We start from the raw sequence: 5,289 nt of genomic DNA on the forward strand, positions 1-5,289 counted from the left end.
GAATTATGGCTGTGGCTAGATACTGGGAGAATAGTGAAAGCTACCAAGTTACTGATGAAGTACTTTATATTAGCCCAGGTCCAGCAATGGTCAGCATCTCAAGTACAGGGATGATAATGCCTACACCAATCACCTCTGGCAGTCAGGGTTTGTTGGAATTTAGGATACAGTATTGTCCCTGAGATTGCTATTTTCTTCTTACAGTGGAACCCAAGGTGGAGCAGTATCCCTAAGGCTGCATGGTTCCTGTACTCAAAAACCAGATGAACTGTTTCCTAGCACTGTTCTAGCAGTTTCAGTGCTATTTTTTATTGCAGAAACATAAATTAAAGATTTATTTGTTTTACTGAATCTCTCAACATTATATCCCCCCTTTTCATGGTCTGGTTTTAAAGGAAAGCTGTCAAAAAAACCCAAATTGTCAAAACATTATTTTCATTTGTGTATGCTGTTCCCTCTGCTGCTCTCCTGATGCAATCATATTTTATAGGAACACAGTAAGGATACTTCTGAGCTATTTTTATGTTTCCCAAGTTATTTATTTGCAGTTTCAACTTGTTTGTTAGTCATAATTTAAGTAAGCATGTATCTAAATTATTGTTTATATTAAATACATATCTCTCTAGGAAAAAGGAACAATTCTTGACAATGTTTTAAAGTGCTGAGATACAATTGACTGGATAAATTTACAGTAGATCAAATAGCATTTTTAAATCTAAAATAAATTCTTGTGTAATTTTACTTTAAAAATCCATTTGTGTCAAAGACTCATCAAAGGCTACAAAGCATCTATATGTTATATACAATAACAGACATTTGGCTTTGTCATCAGAGGAAAAAATATCTATTTATTGATAAGCCTGAGTTATATTTTAAGAATTATTATCTTAATAATTCAGTTGTTTCCAGACAACCTTTGGATGATCTGTTAATATTCAGAGGTGGTGTGTCCTAAGGACACTAGAGTGCAACTGTCCTTTTTCTTAGTTATTTCGTGATAAGCATTAGAGACCAAAATTTAACAACTCCAAGAACAAAAATGACCTCTTGTAACAGTGGCTCTCCTGCCAAGGGCTGCCATCCATGTGACAGCTTCTGTCACATTCAGCCTATTGTTTGTTTAGTTTGTAAATACAAACACTGCATAAATCAGGAACATTTTCAATCTAAACAGGGATGAAGTATGACAGATGGGTGTAGAACACAGATGGAAGCAGGGAATAGAAAGTCTTCATTGCCATATCATACTTATTAGGAAGATGGAAATAGCTCTGTTTCTGAAGCACCTGTAGAATCTATTTTGAGCTTGGAACTCTCAGAAATCAGTTCTTCATAAATTGGTCAGCAGTCTCAGCCTTTTAGGCAGTCAACAGTCCCACTGCCCCTATTTTTCTCCCTTTTTGAAAATTTTGCACCCATGACAAAAAGTTTTAATTTTCACAGACATCATCTTCTTTTCATTTCACCAGATCAAGAGTTAAATATGTAAGCATTTTATGATCTCCCAAGTGGCCTTAAAATTTAATTTAATCTCATGGTGTTATTTGGCTTATGCAAACCTCACAGGTATACAAAGGTCATTCAGAAAGATCTCAGGTGTTGTTGTTGATTTCCTTAGCATGAGAGAAGAAAAACACAGTAACTCCTTTTTTTAAGGAAAGAGATGGAAGTGATAAAAGACACACAGGCAACAGGTCCCTTCTATTATCTCTCTCTCTCTCTATATATGTACATACAGAAAGGGAGAGATCATTCAGACAACCACCCCTTCTATACTGCAGCTGTCAGAGGTGATGTGTTTATAGCACAGTCTGGGTAAGGAATCCCTTTCAGAGAAGCTTTTATGCAAAGCTTCAGTCCTTCAATTTGCCAATTATTTAAATAATTTATGAAAAATTATCTATCATACACATGAAGAACCATGTAGCCTTTCTAATAATATTATTTTCAGTATTTTACTTCTCCCTGAGACCGAACAAAAGAATTTATTTACCTTGACAAAAATTAAATTACAATTTTTCAAAAGTCACATTGCATAACACCACGTAGCCATAGAGATGAGATGAAACTGCATTTTTCTGGGTTACTGGAAGTAAGAACAGTGTACATGCTATGAAAAGGAGATGCTACTTAAAGCATAATCTAACATATTTGAAGAAAAATCTTATCAAAGAGTTTATTAATACCGGTCTTTTTTGCAAATGGAAGACTGAAGTAGGGAGAGAAGAGGTTACGCCCCAATTATTCAGGAATAGCAATCAATGTGTTTGAGCTCCTGGCCATAGGGCAGTTTCACAGGCTATCTTTGGAAATTCCATTTGGGCATTCCTAACAAGATAGTAGTAGCACACTGTATTTCCAGCTCTGTAATCTAACTCCCAAAATATAAGTCAAAAAGCACTCACAAACATACAGTTGGCTAAGAATAATCATCCAAAATTTCAGGAAAAATATTTGTAATCACTGTTAGAAACATAAGTGGTCATTACTGTGTCAGTGTGCAGCCTCTACACTTGCAGCTTTCCAGACAGATTCCTTTTCTGAAACGTTCATTGGTCTGGCAATAATCCTTTTAAACCCCGGTTATTTTCAACTTAATGTACATAAAAGTGACAGAATTCAGCTCATTCTTATGATTATGATCCAATAACATACACATTTGAATTACCCATGTTGTGAAAGCATACTCAATTAAAAACCTAGGTATGACACAACACTACAAAACTCCCTTTCAGAAACTGGTAACTTTTTATAACCCATGAAGATTTGTGCAAGTATGAAGCAATTACTTGTAGATACTAGAATAATGGCTGGCAGATTTCATTTGTTCCAGAATATTACAGCAGCACTATCAGATGTGCATTACAGCAGGACAGAAAAGCCCCTGCAGAAGGAACTCCAGCCTGACATGAGCTCTAGTAAGAATGTGATGGTTCCACATCACACTTGTCATGTTCAGGCTCATCCTGTAGTAGACGGATAAGTGTTTTTTTCTTTGAAGAGAATGTTAATAATATCTAGCAATAATTGTTTTGCAGAAGCACAGAACATTTTGAAAGCCATGGCACAACAGTTTTATCTCCTTTTCTTAATAAAGCTCTGTTGCCTATTCAAAAAGAATATCCTGAATTACTCGTGTCCCAATCTGTTTCTATTCAAGCTTATCTAATTCAATAGTGTGAAGCTTTCAGAATGAGCAGAAAAGAAATACAGTAAATACTTATATTTTTGGGTAAGTACACTTATAAGAACTCCATACATTTATATATATTTAATATACGTATGCATGTGTACACACACCCCCACATATATAAAGCTTTCATTGTAAAAACAAAACAGTTGGCAAAGCTTACTCATGAAGTGGGACTGAATCATAAACCATTTAAGAGATACAGGCTGATTTCCCAATTTTCTGCAAAGCAATTATTGCCAAATATAATTAACATTCTCTTCAAAGACTGATAAAGACTACAACTAAATTAATTTATATGCTCAGAAATTCTAAAGCGCTAATGAAAATGATAATACTCAGCAAGTACCATTTGTTGAGGTTTATTGAAATTGTTTTAAAATATATCCAAGATCAAGCCTAACTTGGTTTAAGAAGCAAGTTACAGTTGAAGGGCTTTGCTTAGAAAACTTGACAAAATGGGATACTCATACAAAAGATGATGGAAAGCATTACATTAGAGTAGGTCACTCTTTTCTTTTTTGTTAAATCTCCATTAAGCTTCATATTCTCTTTCAGCTATACCTAAGGTTTGGACAGGTTAAAAATAAGACATGAGCATAAAAGCAAAATATTTCCAATTCTAAAAGCCTTTTTTTTAATTGTTGAATTTAACAGGCAGGAGGATTCAGTGTAGTTGATGGTTTTTAACCAAATTAATTTCTACAATTATTTCTTCTGCTCATAGCTGAATCTGCAATTACTGTTTTGGTTATCTTTTTAATGCATGATTTAGCCAGTAAAAGATCTCCAAAGTACTGCATAAAATATGAAAGAAATCCAAGGAATTTCTGGAAGTGGAACTGTTAGGTTATAGTTCATAAATCTATAGAAGTCAATGAAGTTTCACCTATTGCCAACTGTAATTACAACTGTCAAATTCTGAAGGAGGGAAGGCAAAATCATAATAAAACTTTCCATTTGGGAGCATTTATGATATTGTACTGATTAAGTTCACCATGACATGTAACCTGTAATGTTAACAGTATCTTTGGAAAATGCATATAAAATTCTGCTTTCCCAACAGAAATTGTCATACATTGGGACTAACAAAATGGCAAGGAAAAGGACATTTTTTTATTATTATTATTTTCACATTTAGGTTATGTACTCCAGCAACAGCCATAAGAAATAAATGATCAACCAAACAAAACAAAACAAAAAAAAAAAAGAAAAAAAAATGGAACCAAACAGGAAATTGTACTAACTATACATACAACATTTTCCTTCATATTCTAACTCCATATAATGCAGCAAGTGATGTTTGCAATAATTTATCACTCCTCCCTCCAAACATAAGTATGAATCAAATTAAATTGACAGTTCAACAGTGAAGGAAAAGAGAATGGGCTGAAATTTTGGGAAGAAACCAATACTGATAAAGGGAAAGACAAGAAATATGGAAATGCCTATAAAAACAACAATTTACAGTGTAAAAAGAAAAGGAGAAATGAGGAAATTTGGTAGAAAACCCCAGTAATTATCCTTCAGCATAAATATCTTTATATTCAGTCTGCTGATACTCAAGATTTTTGCTAATCAGAGTGGCAAAAGTACAAAAATACAAAAGCGTCTGAGAATGGCTCTAGAGATATCTGCTTGCTCGTTTTTGCCTGTGTCCATGGATGTGCTTCCCTACCATTATCAGACAAATATACTTAAATGTAGATTGATCATCCCAACAAAACTTTAAAATGCACAAAATAATCCCATATTCCCTAAACATCATGATGGTATATTAATTATTTTCCTAAGTCATGTTACAATAAAGTGTAACATTTGTACTTACTATACACTCACTGATCATTTTAATATGTGCAGCATTTCTGTAGTTGCCCTCCAATGAGAAATTTGAAAAAAGCATGCAAAACATTCAGTTTTGAAGAAAAAAACATTACTTTGTACATACTGTCAGAGCTCTATTTATTTCCTGCATAAAAATAAGTTCTTTTATACCTGCCCTCACTTCCCAAGTTGAGGGAACTCTGCAACTCAGTGCTGAGTCCACCCTAAAATCCCTGAAAAATTTGGGTTTAAAAATTGAACACAAAAGCCCCAGG

The sequence above is a fragment of the Pseudopodoces humilis genome, chromosome 13, assembly GCF_049639895.1.
Source record: "Pseudopodoces humilis isolate 2021_Gansu_Grassland_sample_001 chromosome 13, ASM4963989v1, whole genome shotgun sequence".
Classification (NCBI taxonomy): domain Eukaryota; kingdom Metazoa; phylum Chordata; class Aves; order Passeriformes; family Paridae; genus Pseudopodoces; species Pseudopodoces humilis.